At 48.4% G+C, this 23210-nt stretch overlaps 1 long non-coding RNA gene and 1 pseudogene across 1 annotated transcript; both read right to left on the reverse strand.

The window, feature by feature from the left end:
* Positions 1-1735: 1735 nt before the first annotated feature.
* Positions 1736-2978, reverse strand: LOC125521754. Its single transcript, XR_007289406.1, has 2 exons — positions 2402-2978; positions 1736-2146 (listed from the first exon to the last, which is right to left on the reverse strand). It is a non-coding gene; the product is annotated as an uncharacterized LOC125521754 (long non-coding RNA).
* Positions 2979-15576: 12598 nt separating this feature from the next.
* Positions 15577-22058, reverse strand: LOC125518066 (annotated as a pseudogene).
* Positions 22059-23210: the final 1152 nt, after the last annotated feature.

Consider the following 23210-nt stretch of genomic DNA (forward strand, 5'->3'; position numbering starts at 1 on the left):
CATGGCGTCGACATGAGAGGAAATGATGCTATCAGAACTACTTTGCATACACATACATTATGTGTCCGATCACCATGCGAAGCCTAATCAAGTGATCGGCTGCAATTTTATTTTGTGCATGGATGGCTCAATTGCCTTGTCGTACAATAATCGTATGCATGATGACCTATGCGTGATGCCATGGCATCGAAAACTTAACGAGGATGCATTGTTCAATTTGTAAGGGAATTCTTTCTACTCGGTGATGGTCGTACTAGGGATGGTTGTTTTTAAATTAAATGGCTTATATAAAAGTCAAACAATTCGAATGCAATTTTTGTTAATGTGTGAAAAATTGATCGTAGACTGAATGAGTTAAGTGTACGTGTGAGTTTGGTCGGTGTCTACTCATTTGTGTATCACATGCGGGCTAGCCGCACCTATATCCTCTTGCATATCATGTTAACGACGTTAAAAAGGGACATGATTTTGTGAGGAAGTCAATACAAAAACAATTTTTCACCATGAGTTTGTGACAGAAAAATGCGATACAAAAATAATGTAGAAAGCATCTACACCATGCACGTGAAAATATGAGGACAAAGGTTATTCAAGTAGCGACGAGAACAATTCCAATTATCCATAATTTGGCTAGTTTTTTTTTTTGACATTCTGGAGTGGTTCGTGAATCCAATGCCTCTTGATCCTGAATATAAAAGTAGGACGAACGAATTGGCCTCCGCAGATATCTTTGCTTCGGGATAAAGCTTTGCGATGGTGCACCGGTGGCATCGAACGACGGTGTGCACAAAGACATTTCCATCAGTGTCACTGGTTTGTTTACTCGCTGGAGAGGGAGGGTAGTAATGACACCTAGCTGTGTGTGCGTGGAAAATTGTAGTGCTGTAAAAATGGTCCATGTTCGTGCGTCTCGTGCGGCACCTTTCAACATGATGGGTGAGAGACGATGGAACGTGTGCCTGGCCAGGCAGTGCAGCGCTGTTGAACGGGAAAATACTGTGTATAAATGGAGAATACAGTGGCATACAAAAGTGTGTCAGGTGAAATAAGTTGAGGGAATACTGGACTGCACCGGATCCCTATGAAGACTGACGTGCCAGATGACGGCCTGCATGGTGCTCGGCCTCCAAACGGCATTTTTGCATTCTAACCCCCTAGGACAGCAGCTTGCCTTTTCACCCTGCTACTATACCTTCATTATTTTCTCTATGACAGGCTGCAAATATTCATTTGTTAGTTTGTTACAGAGTAGTGGCACTCCTAAGTATTTCGTTGGGAAGTTGCTCTTCTTTAGCAGAATATATGACCAGAGCTATTGATTCCTTCATTCTCCATATTGGTAACTAACAGGTCACTCTTATGGAAGTCAATTTTGCTACCTAAAATTTGTTTAAAACAGCAAAAAAAAATCCATTTCAAACATTTAATACCCTCTATCTCATTTTCTAAGACAAAATTGCAGGTTTATTACATACCCAGGGGTAAAATCACTGTAGTAACCCTTTAATTAAGCCTTCTTGAGAAGCATTACGAAGCATTATTGGTGAACAGGCAACTAAATTAAACATCAAGGGAGACAAAGGGTCCCTTGCCATAACCACCTACCTTTATTGAAATAGCTATTGTTTTCATCGTTTACCCTCACACAAACTCTACTAATCCAACTAATTCATTTCTCAGCAAAACCTCTTAGCTGAAGTAGTCTATATAAAAAAATACCACACAATAACCAAAAGGGCAGTGCTAGGCGCCGGCGCACCGGCCTAAATTATGGGCCGGTCGACGCACAGCCACCCGATCAATTATGCGTAGCTGTTGGATTTGACCCATCTGTGTCGTCTTCTTCTTCGCACTGCTCGACAGAAAAACAAGACGATCCACACACTCTCCACGGGCACACCACCACCACCCATCCTCGTCGCCGTTGTGGCCGTTCCCGCGAGCTCCCACGAGGTCCCGCCCCTTGGCCGCCGGAATTGCATAACTGCCGCCATTGATTCCAGAGGCGATTCATTGAGGATGAAGCTCTAAAAACAACCAGATCCAGCTCGCGGGTGCCATGGTTGCAGCATCCCTAGCGTAGCCCCGCCTCCGGCTCGCCGCGGTCCACCTCCGGCTCGCCGCGGTAGTCGGTGTCCAGCAAAAACTAACAAAATCCTCAGTGGTCGGCTTGAAGCAAATTCATTATAAGGTTCCAGCAAAAAAAACACCGGTTCCAGCAAAATTAACCTCAACAGAGAAAACTTCGGTGGTTGATTGTAACAAAAAAAATTGCTAGTTCCAGCAAAAAAAAACGCTAGTTCCAGCAAAATAACTCTGAAGGGCGACTCGAATTGGTTCTATTGTAGCAAACAAAAAAAGATTGTAGCAAAAGAAAAAGCTAGTTTCAGCAAAAACATACACTGGTTCCAGCAATAATCGCACGTCGACGATCAGCACGCATCTGGTTCCAGCAAATCGCTGGCCGACGGCAGCAAAAACTGATACCGGTTCCAGCAAATAGATGGCCGGTTGTAGCATTTCTTGTCACCGATTGCAGCTGTCGACACCGCGGTTGTAGCAAATCGCCGGTAGTGGCCGTCGCCGCCGCGCTTTGATTGTAGCATGGCCGCATGCCGGTTGTAGCACCTCGGAACGCCGGTCCCAGCTTTGCGTGCATGCAGTTGGAGCACCCCCGCACCTCGTCGGTCACCGCTCGTAGCAGCAACACGTCGCCGGCTCGTGGCACAGGCGGTGACCGCTCCGCGCGTCCCTGCACACAAGAAAAGCAGTGAGAAATAGGAAACGGCACTCCCGCTGGCAAAAATTAGCTCGACGGCCTGCGCGAGGAGCAGACGGCACATGAGGCAGGATTAAAAGGAGATGGGAAGAGGTGTGGATCCATGGAGTTTTTGCCGTGGTGTGTGGAGAAGAGCACGGGAGCGATTTCTGTTTCGGTGGAGAAGAAAGGGGATAAGGTCCGTGTGGTGTACGGTAGGACACGTCCTTGTGCGGTCCGCTCCTGCATGTGGGCCACAAAGGCATGTGCGTTAGCGACAGAGGCGACCGGCGCGTCGCTTCAGCCGGCGGTCCGGAGGGAAACATTTCCCTAACCAAAATGCTTTCTAGACACAGTTTCATTGTTATGCTTTATAAGGGTTGATACATTAAGGCCTAAAGAAACTTTTTGACATGATCTAAAAAGTGTCAATATCGTGGGGATGAGAAGGCGTCATGCACCGTGCAAGAGAGATGCTGACTTGATAGTTACAAGCATAGAGAATCCAAGTTGGCATACACGAACCCAGGCATTCAAAGCAATACTCCTTCCGGTTCAATTAATATGATAAAGATGCCACCGAACAAAGAAGCACAAAGTTTATAGAGGGATAGTTGGCCTAGGATAACACATCAGTTCTGGGTATATTCCCAGACGAAACAAGGACATGTGGAACGCGAACTAATCAGGATCGTAACCCTCACATTGCTAGTGGTACCAATGGACTCATCCTTCAGTAAGACAATCCTCAACATGCAATGTTGACCCTCCCTGGATATCATAATCCTCAAGTGTCTGTCCACTTTCAAGCTCCTTGCCACCAAAGAGGAGAATCTGATTTCCATGAATCTTTTCCTTAACGCTGTCAACTGTGTCAGATGGATCCACGTTAAGAGTGATGGTCTTGCCCGTGGGTGTCTTCACAAATATCTCCATGCCAAAGTCAAGGTGCAAGGTGGACTCTTCCTGGATATCATAATCGGCGAGCGTAGACTGCCCATCATCTAGCTTCCTGCCCTCAAACATGATCCTTTGCTTCTCCTGAATCATTGCCTTCACATCACCAATAGTGTCAGAAAGTTTAAACATGAGCCTGATGCTTTCGCTAGTTCGTGTCTTCACAAGAATCTGCATGTCACCGCGCTTGCAGGGACGAAGGTATAGGGTGGAGCCTCTCTTAATGTTGTAATCAGTAAGAGTGCCCTGACCATCTAGCTGTTTCCCATCGAAGATGATCCCTTGCTTGCCCTGAATCTTCTCCTTAATGTTGTCGAACGTGTCAGACGGCTCCACCAGGAGAGTGGTGGTCTTACCAATGGCACTCTTCACGAAAATCTGCATTCCAAAGTCGAGGTGCAGAGTGATATTGTTCCCAAATTCGTAGTCTGCAATTGTCCGTCCATCCTCAAGCTGCTTGCCAGCAAAGAAGAGCCTCTGGGGAGCACAAATCTTTTCCCTGATAGTGTCGACCGTGTCCATTGGATCTACCTCGATGCTGACCGGTCTTGCCAGCTAGCATCTGCACATTAATATACCTATAACAACAAACGGTACAAGGACCACCAAGGCGCAGGACAAGGTGCAGGGTGGACTGCTCCTGAATATTGTAATCTGAAACTGTCCACTCAGCATCAAGGTTTCTTCCATTAAAGATAAGTCGTTGCTGGTCTGGGGGAATGCCCTCCCTCTCCTGAATTTTGTCCTTGATGTTGTCACTCGTGTCAGAGGACGCCACCTCGATGACAATTGTTTTTCCAGTGAGGGTCTTCACAGAGATCTTCATCTGAAGTATAAATATATATATATATTGAAATGTATATAAGTACAATGCTCAAAGCTTATAGTTATCATTGAAATTACAGATAATTTTAGGAACAGAGATTGACAGCGTGAATCATGCGAATCTTCTACTAACTATAAAGGAGCGAGTTTTGTAATGTCTTTCTTCACCCAACAAAATCATAATTACTTTAAACCTGCTACCCTCTCACCACCCATAGATGTTTAGCAATCTCACCTAATAGTAACACTCCCTACGAGTGACAAGTGCACCACGGATTTTACCCAACCCTCTTTTAATCATGCCATTAATTGCCTGCAAATATTATTTCCAAATATTTGAAACAAGTCGCATGCCACATTTTTCTTAATCACCGCACTATAGACTGCCTGCAAATTTTATTTCCAAAATGCAAACTGATCGTAGCTCGGTTAGGTTCTTTGTGGTGGAACAAACTCACCCGGGTTGAAATCCCAGATTTGACACGGGTGTTAGATTTACAGCTAGTTATTATTATTACTATAAGCTAATTATTCTTTCAGTGGGAGGCGACCTCCCCGTCAACAGCGAGGGGCCTCTAGGGTGTGCGTGCATCTATACCGTGTTCTATTCACAATTTTTTTAACAAAATTTTGAAACATGCTGCATATCACGTTTTCCCTAATCGTTACACAATCATTTGACAAAAAATTACTTCCGAATTATAAAAAAGGAACTTGCTGCATGTCATACTTTTCCTAACCGCACGATGCCAATTAATTTGTTCCTGTGATATCATTAATTATTGCGTGCCATATCTGTTTGCAAAATGTGGAAAGGCATGCATCATGCGTGTTGCCTCATCACTATGAATTACATGCTTGATCTATTGCATTCCAAAACACAATGATCTTTTTTCTTTTACTTTTTGAATTCCAAATCATATACGTAACTGTTGGGAGGGTCCCTTTACCGCTTATCTAATCATGCAAGATAACCATCCCAAAATACAACAGCTGGACTATATGCACAATATAAATCATAACAAGTGTCTCAATAATGAGGTAAAGAATCAACATGAGCGTCTAATAATAGCTCTGCAATTGCAACAAAGAAGTTCAGATCTTGATGCATCGTGCAATTACTGATATGTGAAAAGAACATCCATCTAATATTACATTCACATGGGGTTAGATTGAAGCACGAAGTTGTGACAACAGTAAAATTGAGTTTTTATTTTATTTATACAATTTTGTACCTTAAAATATATTATTGCTAATGATATCAGAAAGTGCTTAATCAGAAATATAAGTGCTATGTTTGAACTTTCTGAATTGAAATTGATTCCAAAAGTAATAAAATCCTAACATTTTTTTATTCACAAGAAATTGAATAAAATCAGGATTCCTTCTGTATATGAGAGATTTATTTCTAGAAAACTTATCATCTTTGAAAATAAAATATATCATCTATTAGTGTCGCTGCCAAACAAATTTTCTCTGAATTGAAGAATACAAAATAATGACAGAACACATGAAAACCAGGTATGGAATATGCCGGTTCTGTCAAAACATTAGCTCCACACAAAAACAGATCAGGTTTTTTTTCGAAACGGAGGCAAAAGATTTGCCTCATCTATTAAATGAGAGGAGAATAGATTTTAAGTCGGTTACAGTAACCCACCCCACACGGCATGGCAATTACTCGCTTAATACAATTTCCCCGAGTTTCTTAGCACCGGCAGTAACCCAGAGGCTAGCCTCATCGGTATCTATTTTGAGTTGGATCGGGGGTGGTGCGCTCTTGTGCCTGAAGATCCTAGCATTCCGCTCGTTCCATATAGTCGACGACACTAGCATGGTGAGGGACCATAGCTCTCCTGTTAGGATTTGTCATGTCGGTTCTCCTATCCCACCAATCGAAGAGCGGCTCATGAAGATGCCAAACGGTGGTGTCCATGTGCACAAGCCCATATCTTGCAATGACCATGTTCCAAAGCCTGATGGTGAAATGACATTTGACAAAGAGGTGGATGCTTGTTTCTTGTTCTCTTTTGCAAAGAGGACATAGGCCACAATTTGTTCAATCATTAAAATACATCTAAAATGTCTCATTTTTCTTAGAGTATATGCACGTAGCTGGAAATAATCGTTATGATACAACTTGGCGATCACCAATAGAATGCTTTCACCAAAACAAAAATAAAAATCGTTATGATACGCAGGTAGGAGTATGGAACCCACAAGGGAACGATCATCAGTTTTCCTATCTACTAGTACACTTTAATTATCTGTTCCGTGAGTATTAACTGGTTCAATTAAATCCAGGGTCATTGACATGTACATGTTTTCCTCAAATTTTCATTCCCATATAAATACTTGATTTCCGCCAAAAGAAATGTATGAACACTTGACAGTATTCGTGATGTGTTACATGTATCACACTTGCAGGAAACAATAGAAAACAACCAGTTGAGAGATGTAGGCCACCGATCGAGCACAAATCGCTGAAAGAAGAAATCGCGCAAAAAGTACTAATCAACCACACGGTTATAATCGCCGGCCAATATCAAGTCGAAATCATCCATATGGAGCACAAAATCACGGAAGGGGATTGGAGCTATACCTTTTGCCGGCGACGACGGGGATGTACCACGGCCTGACGAAGATCCATTGGATGGTGATTGGGGAGAGGCAACGGCGAGGTTTGCTGGCGCAACAATGGCAATGGCCGCCAATAAGTAGCTGCCGCCAGCTGTGTGCTTGTGAGCTAGGTCGTCGGCGTGTCCCTGTCTGGCCGTCGCCTAAATTTCGCCGGACGCTGAGACTGACGGCCGAATGCCTGGTGTCCCTTTGTACGCCAAAAAGCTCACTTTCTGTTCTTTGCGCACCTACCAAGGAAGGAATGTTCCTCGTAAGTTTATGGTGCTCTGATGGAGACCCATATCCTCGGTTTTATCTATGCCTTGCTCACCTATGCTGAATCGGCCTTTTCCAACATACTAGCAAAGTGGCGTGGCACGGCTAGATGAAATATTTAATATTCTTTTTTTTGCGGGGGAAAATATTTAATATTCGAACTTGATGTGAGCCGTTCTTATCCTCCAACCATCTTCGACATATATACGACACTGCCACAATTCTCGACATGGTGGCAGCAGCAAGCCTCACCACGTGCCTTTGTGCCACAGCCTATAGGATACGGGACACCTCATCTCTATAGAAGTGCATGCTCTAACCAATGCAATCAAAAGACCGATCTGATGAAAGAGGCTAGGCGTCTTGAACTCAAGACCTCTTAGCTTCGATACTGAGAACTTTCATGGTACCCTGGTACTCAATAGAAAACAACCAGTTGAGAGATGTAGGCCACCGATCGAGCACAAATCGCTGAAAGAACAAATCGCGCAAAAAGTACTAATCAACCACACGGTTATAATCACCGGCCAGTATCAAATCGAAATCATCCATATGGAGCACAAAATCACGGAAGAAGATTGGAGCTATATACCTTTTGCCGGCGGCGACGGGGATGTGCCACGGCCTGACGAAGATCCAAAAGAACTCAATTCCCTGTTTCGTACATTTGCCCCTAGGTACACCATAGGGAGTACACCTTGCTCAAGGGGTGGCATGCATGGCGGATACTCTAGTCACCATCCTTAATTCCCGACTTCCTCTGATGGTGTAATGTCGGCTCTTGCTGGCAAAAGCAACTGGTTGGTTGAAGGCCACCACCTTTTGGCTCACAATGATTCCATACTGCAACTTCCCTTGCCTACATCCAAGACATTTTCTTTCGGCTCCCCATGGCTCCTCGCGATGCCCTGCCGCATCTATCCCAGGAAGTCTTGCTGGAACTTCTCTTCCTGAATTATAGCCAACTGATCCAACAGCAGATGAACCTGAAAATGATGATATTGATCTGTTAATACTGCAGTGGGTTGTAGTCTTGTCTCTAACAACATGCAGCAATCATGCATGCTATATGACGACTATGATACAGGAGTAGGATTGGTGGTTGCCACGTGGGATCTCGTGATGCTATTTTCTTATTCTATATCTATATCTATATCTATATCTATATCTATACCTAATATTAAAGAACAGAAACTTTCATAGTTCTCTATACGTCATCCCGTTTATATCCGTTAATTTTATGTTAACTATAAAGATTGATGGCTGAGATCTCTTCTATTTTTTCTTATCAAAAAGTTAAGATTTCTGTTCCATCTCTTTCAATTGATCACATCAGACCTAGCGATCAATTTCTTTTTTGAAATCCTAGCGATCGATCTCTTCCTGGCCTAGCGATCTATTTTCTCTCCTATCTAAAAAAGGTAGCATCCCTGATTGAAACCTGACTGGATCGATCTCTTTCTTTCGTTTTTTGCCTAAAAAGAAAAGAACAACGATCTCTACATCTATCTCGTCAATCTGTCCTTTGCTAATTGGTAGCGATGCTGTCCAGGTAAACTCATTAGGGCCAAGGCCAGCCATCCAGTCCACACGTTTGGTTTTGACATATTGGGCAACCAATCCAATCCTCAGGGACACTAAAAAATACAAAAATCCAATCTATACTTCTATATGTCAAGACGTGCATAGATGGCTATGAAATCAATCTTTTCTTCAGAAAAAAGGAGTAGAGCGTTCACGCACGTACAGTTTTTGTGGGCTTTTATTGGGCTAGCTTTGCATGTAACATGTGTCAATCGTGAGGCTAGCAGGGCTATCTCTTTCTCTCGTCGGCTCCAGCGGCTCTCTGTATGTTCGAGCCTGTGTGGATTATTTATAGCTGCAAGGGCACATCAACGACATGACGGACGACGACAATTTGCAAGGTAAACGAAGGCTCTCGATTTGTTTATTACTTTTTATTTATGAAGTGTGATTGCCCTTCGTACAATACATCTTCATATAACACAGTGTCAATTGATTACATGTCTCATTATCTAAGTAATGCAAGGTAAGCAGCGGCGTGCCATTTGTTTTGTCGTTTTTTATGAAATGTGATTCCCCTTCGTACAATACATCTTCACATGACACAATGTCCATTGAGTACATGCCTCATTACCTTAAGTTAATCTTGTATATGCGCCTGACTCTCTCCTTAACTCTAACCCTAAAGAACAAGGCTGGCCTCGCACACTTCCTCTGCCTCCAGGCTATCTACCGTTACTCTCGGCGGCAAATGAAAGGACATCGCCACGGCCACCTCTTCACTGCCTCGGATTCGATGACAACAACGAGCAACATGAGGATGACATGTACGAGGGCAACTAAGATGAGAGAGTGAAAGAGATAGATGGCGGGAAGGGGTAGACCAGCCGTCAAATGCCGGGTCGCCATCCTTTACCGCATCCCCATCCTCGTAGCCATCACCGAGTCTGGTGCTAGAGGAGGTCGTGCGGGTTGAGATAAGAAAGAATTGGGTCGTCATCCTGTTGAGCCCATCTACAACATATATATGGTTGATCGTGTAGCCTCATGTCAACACTGGTAGCCGTGTCAACAAATTAGTGCCCTTAATGACGCAAAACTCTCATGGGCAGCGCCGGGCAGAAGCACGCTTTGCTCGACCAGCTAGCGCTTGTCATCAACGCATAAGCTGTTGGACCCGGGGTCTCTGGTGTCACATGATGGATGGTGTGTTATGTTTTTACTCCCGTTGCAACGCACGGGCATGTTTCCTAGTCATAAAATATATATGGATATTGACGAACTATATATGGAAATTCCTAAAAAAAACTTTTTCTACACTTTTGTGGTGGGAATGAGTATATTGGCTAGAGAGCAAAGATATTGTAAGAAAAACTATTAGCTAAAACGGTAGACTGAGATATATAAGAATATAAAGAATGATTAAACAAAAGATTGTTTCTTTTGGTTATGTATAGGTTTTCGTCCGTATTTCATGAAGGTTGGTAGTGATTTCTTTCTTTAGGCATTTGAACAAACCTTGAAAGAAAATTAAGTTATGGAATGGGGAGGGTAAAATTTATATATGTTTACAAAGTGGTTATGGCACCAGCCCGAGCAATTGCGTCGGGCTAACATACAAGTTTTATATAAATTGTGTGGCCGACGTACTCACTTGTCTAGCATCAGCAGCTGCGGGCTGCCCATGGTGCCCGGCGATAGGATGATCTCGTCGTTCCCGTAGCGCGCGTTGTTAAGGTAGCGCTGTGTGTCTACCCTTCGGAGTCATGGAACACGACGCCGTGCTGGCTCCAAATAATCGAAAGTCCGGGGAATAAATTCGGTGTTTTGGTATCGTCATGCCAAGTAAGTATGTCACCAGACCGTACAATAAAAATAACAATCACAGAAACAGCAAGTCTGTTGTCGGCTCTGACCTCCGATGATATTGATGAACAGGATCTTGGCCACTCTGGCATGGAGTAAGACATCGATCCCATCCGCTCGTGCATACCACAGCTGGTCCGCAGCGGTCAGCCTTGAAAATGAACCCACCAACCTTGGTCCCCTGAACGTGCTCGAAGGTGAACCCGTTATCTGGCCCAACCTGGAACTCGAGCAGCCCCCTCCTTAGAGCGACAGTCAACGACGTGCCGAGCCACCGAGCACCGAGCACAGCAGTTGTGGTAATAGCCTTGGAGATACCATTTTGTTGTGATTAATTTCTCTATATGATTCTACAGAACATACATAGGGCTTGTCCTAGCAGATAGCTAGCGATCCATGTACGTAGAAGCTCTACCCATGGCATTCGCAATATTTTCGCTGTCCTTTTGTTTTTCGTAAGTTCAATTTATTTGCAATGTTTGTGGTCATGAAGGCAAAGATTAATTTTTCTGTGATTAACTTCTCCATGTGATTTTACAGAGCTCAATCCTAGAAGCTAGTGATCCATGTACCGAGAAGCTCTACGTACTGTATTTCCAATATTTTGTTGATTTCTTGTGGTTGAAAGTTCAATTAATTTGCATTATTTTTTGTAAGAAGGTGAGAATGTCTCATGTCCTGCGGTTTGCACTCAGGATTTGCCCAGTGAGGACTTTGTCGATTCAGGCCCGTGTTGGTGTCGGGGCAAGTTGGCACCAACATTCGACGTAAGTTATTGTTTCTCACCTCAGAAATGATTTGACTTCTTTGTGAAGGAAATCTGCTATTTGGCAGTTGATCATTTTCTACAAAATAAGTGTTTCTTCTTTTCTTGGACTTAAATGTGGAAACATGGTAATGGTAAGTCTGGTTTTAGGGCTACTTTATTGAAAAACAATATGTTAGTAATACTTTTCTTGGAGTACGAAAGTTGAAATTCGGAATGATGGCAACAGTAAGTGCCGGTTATCTGTGCAGCCGGAGGTGTTTCTAATGACGAGTCTTTTGGCTCTGGTAGCCCCTTTAGGCCTCATTTGTTTGGGCTACAGTTTCCTAAGAATCAGCTGTGGCTACAGATTTTGAGAATCATAAGTTTACTATTGTTTACCTTGCTTTTAGAATATCAGAAGAGTGTGGTTTTGTGTAGCTCAGGCTACATGGTACCCCTTATCTTTGCCATCCATTTCTGCATCGAGATCCGTGCAGACGCATTTGTCTTTTTTGTTTCTCTCAAACGACACAATATATAAACTTCAAATTTTGCAGAACAACAATACATTCTAACTACAATCTGGGGAAAAACTTTCAGATTTTTTCATGCATTTTAAATACTTAAAATAATATTTTTAGTCAAATAAAATCTCATTTTGTATATTTATATCAGACCAAAAAATCTGAAAGCTTTTTCACACATTGATATTCAGATGTTTGTTCGATCTGCAAAGTTTGAAGTTCATATGTAGTTTCATTTCAGAGAAACAAAAAGGAGAAATCTGCTTGTTGTAAGTTAGTTGGAGAGTACGGATCTCAAAGCAAGGCTGAAGGGTTGGGGATAAGAGGTTCCATGTAGGCTGAGCTACAAAGGAACTTTGTGATATCAGAAGTATTGTGAAATATCTGCAACGCCCTAAATTCGCTGGTCAACCATGAAACGTGCAGAACTAATCACACTCATTGAGCAGTTTACAAATCTTCCAATTCATATATACGTACATACATACACATTCTCACCGAGAGAAAACACACATAATATGAACAAATGTCCATCAGAGAAGAGAAAAAACGACAAATAACATGTCAACTTCTCAACGATGATAGTAGAGCAGCGGTGTTATGGCGCTGCTAGAAGGAGCGCGAGAGGGCCGGCCGGGGGCCTTTTGCCCACGGGCGGGCCAAGATGGAACGGATTCCTTCTTAAATTCTTGCTTCATTAGATTCATACATCTTCCTCTCTTTATATAGAAGAGGTTTACTTGACTCCCAAAAGCAAGACTTACTTGACCCCTAAGAAAGGCGACCCTTATCTCTAATAACCCTAAGGACTAACGGGCTATACTGCCAGCCCTAGCCATTAGGCCCATTACGTACTCTAACACTACACCCCACCTGGACAATGCAGCTTGTCCTCAAACTGCAGCCTAACCAACTTATAACCTTGACTTGACGCAACACAAACCTAACACCTAAAAACAAGCCTTACATCTCGGCTTGTTATTACTCAAACCTGAAATGGACTGGGATGCTTATTTTGGACCTCTTAACAAAAAAAGTGACACCATCTGCACGTCGAACGTGCACGTGTACAGCCACCTGGATCCCATGGACACCATCTGACAAAAAGAAGTGCATGTGTATGGCCCACCTGGAAGTGGTTGCAGAGCGACCAGCGGGGCGCCCTCGCGGCGGCCGGCGCGAATGCAGTGGTGCTACGCGGTGCGCTCCTTGTCGTGACACCATGCTTCTCCCCGCCGGACGGCTGTTGGTCGACACCGCGCACATAGAGGAGTGGAGGCTGTCGATGGAGAATGGCGAGGAGGTGCGCCTCCCAACCGCCGATGTCGCAGACTTTGAGGGCGCTGTCCGTGGGGAAAACAACATGCCCAAGATCCCCGACGCAGTGGACGAGATCGAGGTCCTTTGCGCAGCGAAGCGCAACTGGGAGGAGCGGCAGCTGCAGACCACGCAACTCCCACACACGCCGACGCGCTAGGAGGCCGCGCGCAGCAGCCTGCAGCCTCACCGTCGCCGACACGTGGCGGGTAGTGATCCAAGCTGGAAGCGGTGACGGCGACGGCGGAAGCTTGATCTGCTGGATGGGGACGCCCTGGGGAAGCGGTGATGGCAACGGCGGGAACTTGATCTGGTGGATCGGGACTCCCGTCGGCGCGGTCGATGCGGGGCCGGAGCTGACCGGTGATGGCTGCTGCAGTTGCAGTGGCAGCTGCGGCGGAGCGCCGGGCGCGGCGGAGGTCACCAGGAGCGGTGGCTGCCACTGCAGCCAGGGCGGGGCGGTGGATGGCAGCTGCTGCAGCGGCCTGATGAGCGCGGCGGAGGCCACCTGGTGCGGCGGCTGCCACGACAGCCAGGACGGGGTGGATGGCAGCTGCAGCGGCTGCTGCAGCAGCCCGGCGAGCGCGGCGGGCCGCCTGGTGCAGCGGCAGCCACGGCGGCAGGCGGTGATGGGCGGCGCAGCCGGGTGCGGTCGTAGGACCCGGCCAAGAACAGGTGGATCTCCTGGACCGCCTGTGTTAGGTCCCGCAGCACCCCGGACACCTCCTCCGGGGTGAGGACGACGGGGGGCGCGGGCGACGGTCGTGGGTGTCGCCGGAGGCGACGAGGTGACCGGCAGCGGAAGAGACGGGTTGGGCGGCGGTGAAGACATGATCGAATCGAAGCTAGCTGATACCAAATTATTATGGCGCTGCTAGAAGGAGGGCGCGAGAGGGCCGGCCGGGGGCCTTTTGCCCACGGCCGGGCAAGATGGAAGGGATTTCCTTCTTAATTCTTGCTTCATTAGATTGATACATCTCCTCTCTTTGTATAGAGAGGTTTACTTGACTCCCAAGCAAGACTTACTTGACCCCTAAGAAAACGACCCTTATCTCTAATTAACCCTAAGACTAACGGGCTATACTGCCAGCCCAGGCCATTAGGCCCATTACATACTCTAACAAGCGGTGTCAAGACCCTCTACTCGATGAACCAACATGGAAATGAGAGAGGCGGTGGAGCGCAGTAGACTGAGCATGTTGAGGACATGGCTGGAGCAGGGAGTGGTGAGCTTGGAGCGTCGCTGGTCGACCTCGGGACGGTAGGGGACGCTTGAGGTTGGGTCAGGGAGGATGCTGCACAAAGGTCGGAGAGGTGGAGGAATTCAGATCCGGCTGGCATGGGTGCCGGCACGGGTAGGGCATGTGTGCCTCGCCACAACCAGATGAGAGAAACAAGGGATGGGACGAGGGTAGGAGAGGGATGAACGGTTTGAGAGGTGGTAAAAATCTGTAAAAATGTCAACTGAGTACAGTAAGCAACAAAGAAGCTCGGGAATCAGCGATTTCAGTGATTCTGACTTTGTCTGGACCATAGTTCATTTAATTGAATCAATTCCGCTAGTCCATTTAATATAATCAATTCTGGAAGAATCAGGTTGGGAAGCCGTTTGTTTGTTAGGGCTACGGGCCTTGGTAAATTTAAGAAAGAGGCATTTGGGGTTATGCAACACCTTCAAAGATAGCAAATCTTATGTGGCAACTTCCAAAGGGTTTTAGAGGTTTTGGAGTGTACTACTATGTCTGATTCCTTAAAACTTGTTACCGTATATTAATTATCTTTTATATTTCTCTTATGTTTGTACATATGAGCTCCTTTTCAATTTGACCGTCGTATGGATATAATTGAAATTTTCATGTTCAAACTCAAACAATTCAATAACATTTAAAATCCATGGATTGTAGAAAAGAAGAAGCAAAACACCCGATCTTCCATTAAGTGTATGTGTGCCTCTTCTTTTCGAACAGAACCGTGTTTCTGACAAATAACATAATATTTCTGCAAAAACCATTAGAGTGACATAGTTAACTAAAGCTTCTCATCATGCAAGCCATAAAAACCAAGTCAAAGTTCAGAAAATCCACCATGTGCAAACAATTATATTTGGTTAAAATACCAGTGATTGTCCTTGCTGATTACATAGCTAACAATAAGCCAGCTAACTAGATTTGAACTAGGATAGGAATGAAAAAGATTACATCAAAGTCCTGAAGGGTCCCCCATGAGTATTCAACAAGTGTGTCCATGTTGGGGTTACGATACTTCAAGTCAGTCATGCAAACCATAAAATAATTTCCTTGATGAGTTTGACGCCGGAGATACGATGATCCATCTTGGTACACTATCTCATCGTCGACTGTAGCTATCAGACGAACAGACGAACAGAAGCGGGGAAGTTGAAAACATGGCGCTGCTCATTGCGCATCATTGCACATCCATATCTCAATAGATTCATAGTTGGGCCCTAGACGAAGGACGGCTAGCTCACCGTTCAACTCAGCTAATCTGGATTCTAAATAGTTGGCCCCTTGGTACTATGGAGGACCCGTCATGATGCTGAATGACTCGTCTTGAAGGCTAAACCAGACAAAGCCCAAGATACCTGCAAGATCATCATATTCATACATAAGCGAGTACTGGTCAACTGTCCAAATCAAGGAACCCTTGAAGAAGGTAGCAATCCTCCCTACTACAAACGGGTACGGCGGTTGTGCGGCGGTCTCACTCCAGTATTGGTCCTTAGATTAGGGGGTGATTTGTTAGATAATCAGCTGCACTCTTGCTATCTTCAGTTAGTTCAGAAACTTCAGTTAGTTCAGTTTCGTTTTCTCTGAATAACACTGACCGTCAGCGTGTGCCTGTACACGTACGAGTTCAGTTAGCATTCTGTTAGGTAGTTAGCTAGTCTTCAGCTCGCCGTAGGGATCGCCATGGGATGGCATGGATCACGCATTCCTCTGCGCGAGCAAGTAGGGCTCATGCACGACCGAGCGTCGTGGGATGGCACGACCTGTAAGCTCGGCGAGCACGACCAGTTCTTAGCTGTTTTTCAGGAACTCCAACAAGGTTCAGATAGATAAGAACGGAAACAGAAAAGCTGCAAGGTTGTTACGCGGCGCAAACCACTGTCTTCCACCTCGTGTTCTCCCTCTCTCATCCGCGTTTGCTGGTCATCTGCAACTACAAGTGGTATCAGAGCCTCGGTGGTGTTCGATCCATCCTGGGCGCCGACGGTGTTTGATCTGTCGGAGAGATGGCCGGAAGCGACGAGGAGAAGGCGCAGAAGAAGCTAGAGGAAGAAAAGGCCAAGGCGGAGGCCTCGGAGCTCGGCAAGTCCCTGGCCCGTCTCTCCACCGAGGAGGGGTCGGGGGTGCGCGTCGTTGAGCGCGTCGTGCACAGCGGCGGTGGCGGCGGGCCCCCGATGATGCTCACGCGTACAAACTACTCCGACTGGGCTATGATCACTAAACTGCAGCTGCAGGCGGACGAGCTCTGGCGCGTGGTGGAGACGGGGCAAGGCTCGGATCGCGACGATCGGCGTGCCATGATCGCTCTCCTCAAGGGGGTGCCGCCGGAGCTCATGCGGATCTTGGGCGCCAAGGCCACGGCCAAGGAGGCGTGGGATACCCTGAAGACGATGCGCGTCGGCGTCGAGCGTGTGCGCGAGGCCAAGGCGCAGACTCGCCGCTCGGAGTACGAGGCGCTCCGGTACAAGGACGGCGAAGGGATCGAGTCGTACGTCATGCGGCTCAGGACGATCATCGACGAGCTGCAGGCGCTCGGTGATCCAGTGGACGAGCACAAGGCCGTCCTCAAGGTGCTCCGCACTGTGCCGCGTCCGTACCGCGAGATGGCCGTGGCAATCGAGTCGCTCGTCGACACGAGGGCGCTCTCCCTCGAGGAACTTTGCGGCCGGCTCCTTGTCGTCGAGGAGCGTGAGCGCGAGGAGACCCCGGCGCCCGGAGCGCAGCTACTGTACACCATCGACCAGTGGCGGGCGCACGAGAAGTCGCTGGAACAAGGCGGCGCGTCCTCAGGAGCTGGGCGCAGGCGCGGAAACGGCAAGACGAAGAACCTCCCTGGCGGGGGCGGCCGTGGCCAGGGCACTGGCCGCGGCAACGGCGGTCCACCGGCGCCCAAACGAAAGGGAAACTGCCGCTACTGTGGCATCCCCGGCCACTGGGCAAAGGAGTGCCGCAAGAAGGAGCGAGACCAGCGCGAGCAACAGGATCAGCAGGCGAATGTCGCCCAGGTCAAGGTTGAGCAGCCTGGCTTACTCCTAGCCACCTGCGAGGCGGTGAGCGTGGCGAGCGCGGTGGGCGGCGTTCATGAGCACCCCACGGACATCTTCCTCAATGAAGCTCGCGTGGTGCCCGTCACTACCAACGACGACCGCTGGTATTTGGATACTGGTGCCAGCAATCACATGACAGGGAGGCGTGACATGTTGTCACAGGTGGACGAGTCCGTTCGCGGCTCGGTGCGTTTCGGCGATGGCTCCGTCGTGCAGATCTGCGGACGCGGCGTGGTGACGTTCTCCTGCAAGAATGGTGAGCACCGCGCGCTCTCAGATGTCTACTACATCCCCCAACTGCGAACGAGCATCGTGAGCCTCGGCCAGCTCGACGAGCACGGGTGCAAGTCCGTGATCGAGGACGGCGTGCTCTGCCTCTACGACAGGCAGCGCATGCTCTTGGCACGGGTGCAGCGCACTAGCAACCGGCTCTACGCCGTGGCTCTGAACTTGGCTGCGCCCGTGTGCCTCCTGGCGCATGGCGGCGACGAAGCGTGGCGTTGGCATGGACGTTTCGGCCACCTCCACTTCCGGGCGCTGCACGATCTTGGCGCGAAGGGGATGGTGCGTGGCATGCCAGCGATTCAGCATGTCGAACAGTTCTGCGAGGGCTGCACACTCGGGAAGATGCATCGTACGCCGTTCCCGCGCACGTCAGTGTACCGTGCGGAGCAGGGGCTCGAGCTCGTCCACGGCGACCTCTGCGGACCCATCATGCCGGCGACCACGTCTGGTAACAAGTATTTTCTGCTCATCGTTGACGATCACAGTAGATATATGTGGTTGGAAGTGCTCAGGAGCAAGGACGAGGCGTTCAAATTCTTCAGAAAGATCAAAGCAGCTGCGGAGACACAGTGCGGCGCGAAGCTCAGAGCGTTCCGGACCGACCGCAGCGGGGAGTTCAACTCGAACGAGTTCACCACGTACTGCGATGAGCTTGGCATCCTAAGGAACACGACGACTCCGTATTCTCCCCAACAGAATGGAGTCGTCGAGCGCCGCAACCAGTCCGTGGTCGAGATGGCTCGCAGCCTGATGAAAAGCATGGGCGTGCCGAGCACGTTCTGGGGCGAGGCGGTGCGCACGGCGGTGCACATCCTCAACCGCTCGCCGACGAGGAGTCTGCAGGGCATGACACCCTATGAGGCGTGGCGCAAGAAGAAGCCCACGGTTGACTACTTCCGCACGTTCGGCTGCGTCGCGCACGTCAAGCTCGTCGGCCCCGGCGTGACCAAGCTCGCGGACAGGTCACGGCCGGGAATATTTCTGGGCTATGAGGCGGGCACCAAGGGCTATCGGGTGTACGACCCGATCGGCAAGCGCTTGTACATCACGCGAGATGTGCGTTTCGAAGAGGACCGGCGCTGGGACTAGAGCAAGGATGGTGGCGACTCGGAGCGCGCGCACCAGTTCACGGTCGTGTACTCCGACGCAGGCGTGCCCACAACCACGACCTACTCCCTGTCACTGGACCCGGCGACGTCGCCTGGCGCACCAACGACGCCAACTGCGCCAGGCTCACCGGTTGGTCCAAGCACGCCACGGAAACCCTCGTCGAGCGGATCTGTCGTGGACACGCCGAGCGCGTCGAGTACGCCGGCCTCGGCGGACTCAAGCCCGTCTACACCAGCTACCTCCTACAACTCAGAAGACGGGTGGGTGACGCCGCCCACCGGCGAAGATTTCGACGCCGAGGGGGTGCCAGTCCGCTGGAAATCCATGGAGTACGTCATCGACCACGCACCGGCGTGCACTCTGGAGTACAGTGGGCTCTGCCTCTCTGCAGCAGAGGAACCCGCATCTGTTCAGGATGCCCTGGACGAACCTGCTTGGCGCAGTGCAATGGAGGCGGAAATGGAGTCGATTCGTTCCAACGACACTTGGGTCCCGGCCACGCTGCCCGCCGGCCACCGCGCCATTGGACTGAAGTGGGTTTTCAAGGTCAAGCGCGATCCGCACAGCAAGATCATAAAGCACAAGGCTCGTTTGGTTGCGAAGGGATATGCACAGCGGCAGGGAGTGGATTTTGATGAGGTCTTCGCACCTGTCGCTCGTCTGGAGACAGTGCGGCTTCTGCTGGCCGTGGCGGCTCACCGGAGCTGGGGTGTGCATCACATGGATGTGCGCTCCGCGTTCCTCAATGGAGATCTCCAGGAAGAAGTGTATGTTCAGCAGCCCGCAGGATTTGTCGACAGCAACAACACTCACTGCGTGCTCAGGTTGCAGAAAGCTCTGTATGGTCTTCGTCAGGCTCCCCGCGCATGGAACGCAAAGCTGGACGCCACACTTCATGTACTTGGTTTCAAGCGTTGCCAGCTCGATCATGCGCTGTATAGGCGGGAGGACAAAGATGGGTTTCTGCTGGTTGGAGTGTATGTGGATGATCTGATAATCACGGGCACAGAAGCAGAAGCCATTGAACACTTCAAGAAACAGATGCAAGAGCTCTTTCAGATGACTGATCTGGGTCTCCTCAGCTATTACCTCGGAATTGAGGTGAAACAAGAGGATGATGGGATCATGGTGTGTCAGTCAAGCTATGCAGCAAAGATCTTGGAGGATGCAGGCATGAGTGATTGCAACACCTGCAGCACGCCGATGGAGAATCGTCTGAAACTGAAGAAAAACACTGGTCAGTCAGTGGACTCGACAGAGTATCGCAGTTTGATCGGCAGCCTGAGATACCTGGTAAACACCAGGCCTGACATCTCTTACGCAGTAGGGATTCTCAGCAGGTTCATGGAATCACCTGGGAAGGAACACTGGATGGCCGTGAAGCAGCTTCTGCGTTACATCAAAGGCACTCTTGGTCTTGGTTGTTTCTTCAGAAAAGGAGAGAAGGATGTGCTGACAGGATACAGTGACAGTGACCATGCTGGTGATCTCAATGATCGCAAGAGCACCACTGGAGTTGTTTTCTTTCTTGGATCGGGGGCGATCACTTGGTCGTCTCAGAAACAGAAGATTGTGGCGCTGTCATCTTGTGAGGCAGAATACATAGCAGGAGCAACAGCAGCTACACAGGCTGTGTGGCTGAGCAGATTACTTGCGGAGATGCTTGGCGAGGGAGTTCAGAAAGTTAAGCTGAAGATCGACAACAAGTCAGCTATTGAGCTCAGCAAAAACCCAGTCCATCATGAGCGAAGCAAACATATTGATCTCAGGTATCACTATATTCGAGAGTGTGTTGAACTGGGCAGAGTGGATGTTGAGCATGTAAGGACAGGTGATCAAGTCGCGGATATCCTCACCAAGTCGCTGGGCAGAACACAGTTCAGTGAGCTGCGACACAGGCTCGGGATCATACAGGTGCAGCAGATTAGGGGGTGTTTGTTAGATAATCAGCTGCACTCTTGCTATCTTCAGTTAGTTCAGAAACTTCAGTTAGTTCAGTTTCGTTTTCTCTGAATAACACTGACCGTCAGCGTGTGCCTGTACACGTACGAGTTCAGTTAGCATTCTGTTAGGTAGTTAGCTAGTCTTCAGCTCGCCGTAGGGATCGCCATGGGATGGCATGGATCACGCATTCCTCTGCGCGAGCAAGTAGGGCTCATGCACGTCCGAGCGTCGTGGGATGGCACGACCTGTAAGCTCGGCGAGCACGACCAGTTCTTAGCTGTTTTTCAGGAACTCCAACGAGGTTCAGATAGATAAGAACGGAAACAGAAAAGCTGCAAGGTTGTTACGCGGCGCAAATCACTGTCTTCCACCTCGTGTTCTCCCTCTCTCATCCGCGTTTGCTGGTCATCTGCAACTACACCTTTCCCATAGTGAAAGGCTCCATCCGAATACCACCCATGGCACGTGTTTCACGATAGAAGAAGCGAGCGACCTTGTAGGTGTTGGAGTGATGGTCGCACCCGGAGCCGAACGCTTGGTGTCCTGGTGCTACCAAGTGCCGCCGCGGCGCAATGCTGTTGGGGCTCCAAGGCAGCTCGAGGACTCGGCCTGTGCCTGGGTTGAGCACGCGCACGGTATCCTCGGCGGGCAGGAGCACGAGCACGTTGCAGTGGGCAAACCCATGTCTTGTCTTGGCATCCTCTACGGGGAACGAGGAGGTGTCGTGCAAGAGGGTCGCGACGCCCTGCCGGCTCTCCTCCCATAGGTTCTGTGTTGCAGTGAACTTTGGTGTTGGTTTCGCTTTTGATACGAGGTGCGATGAGCAGACTGCAGAGCTTATTATCTTTGCTGGTGAAGCCGGTGAAGGTGCGCTTGAGAGAAGGAGGGGTCGCCGTCGGAGATGGCGTCGTGCCAGGCCTTGCAGACGCACTTTAGCCGCAGCAGCGACCTAGCAGGCCGCCTGATCTGGATCTCCCACACGATCAGCTCGTGAGGCAGCTCGCACGCCATCTTCGCCGATTGATCGATCGTGTTGCTGCCGCTGGTACGATTTGTGGCTGCGTAACTATACACCATATAGACGCATGTACACGAGCAGAGAGACAGACCAAAACGACTCGATGGTGTCTCAACCAAGTTGGATGTTAGCGTAAGCTCCATCACACGTGAGTGTGTGCTAATTCTAGTTTGTTTTGCTTAGAATAAGCAATGCATGGCTGTTGATGTGATGTACACATGCAGCATGCACGTAGAAGTAGAGAGGGGCCCGAGTCTACACACGATCGCCCCCCGTCTTGTTCTTTCTGTTTGGCTCCTCCCAGTCAGCGTGGCACGCGTGCGAGCTGGAAGTCGTGGGATAGCGCGGCATCTCCGGATTGCAGCGGGCTGGCCGGGTTAGTTAGCTAGGTTAATCTTGTAACAGAATAATCAAGAGGAATAGAACACACGGAAAAGCTGGGGAGTCCGCCCGGCGAAAAACTCACTGTCTTCTTTCTCTCTTCGATCTCCCTCTCGTCCTACTCGATCGCCTCAACAACGACATTAGACACGTAGATCAAATCCCAATTTGCTTGGAAACTATAGCTAACTTGAAGGTACGTGGAAAGCTAGAAAACATGCCAGGGTGTGGCTAGGTCTTAGTCTCTTCTTTTTGCGACTAAGACTTAACCAAGTCTCTCAAGAGGCATAGCATATACAGAAGAAAGAAAAAAAAGTTAAAAAGAAAATTTTCAAGGATTTTCACGTATGATCTTATGAATATAGCATCTACTGATAAGTCTTAGCCGACTAAGATTTTGTAATCCCGAACATGCAAATGAACTCAAACTCGCCTCTTGAGATTTCATGTTTCGTTTGCTGTGCTTCCTGCTTGTAAGCATCAAGCAGCCACTTTTTTCTTTTCTTTTTTGCAGTCAGCCACTTTCAAGACCGCCACTGATGACGTAGTTACCAAGAACTACAATCTGTATCAATTCGTTTTTTTTGTTGAACTGTCAGCAAAATTTTAGGATGCTGATAACGCCCACACGTATGGTGGGAGCAACACCGGCCCATACGCCCTATAACACATATACTACGGCACGTCACCGCATGCATGCATGTGGGAATCATTTTGGATTTCCAGTTTTTAAACTGTTATATCTCTTTAGTGAAAAATCCGAT

This window comes from Triticum urartu, chromosome 7 (assembly GCF_003073215.2).
Source record: "Triticum urartu cultivar G1812 chromosome 7, Tu2.1, whole genome shotgun sequence".
In the NCBI taxonomy this organism is placed as follows: domain Eukaryota; kingdom Viridiplantae; phylum Streptophyta; class Magnoliopsida; order Poales; family Poaceae; genus Triticum; species Triticum urartu.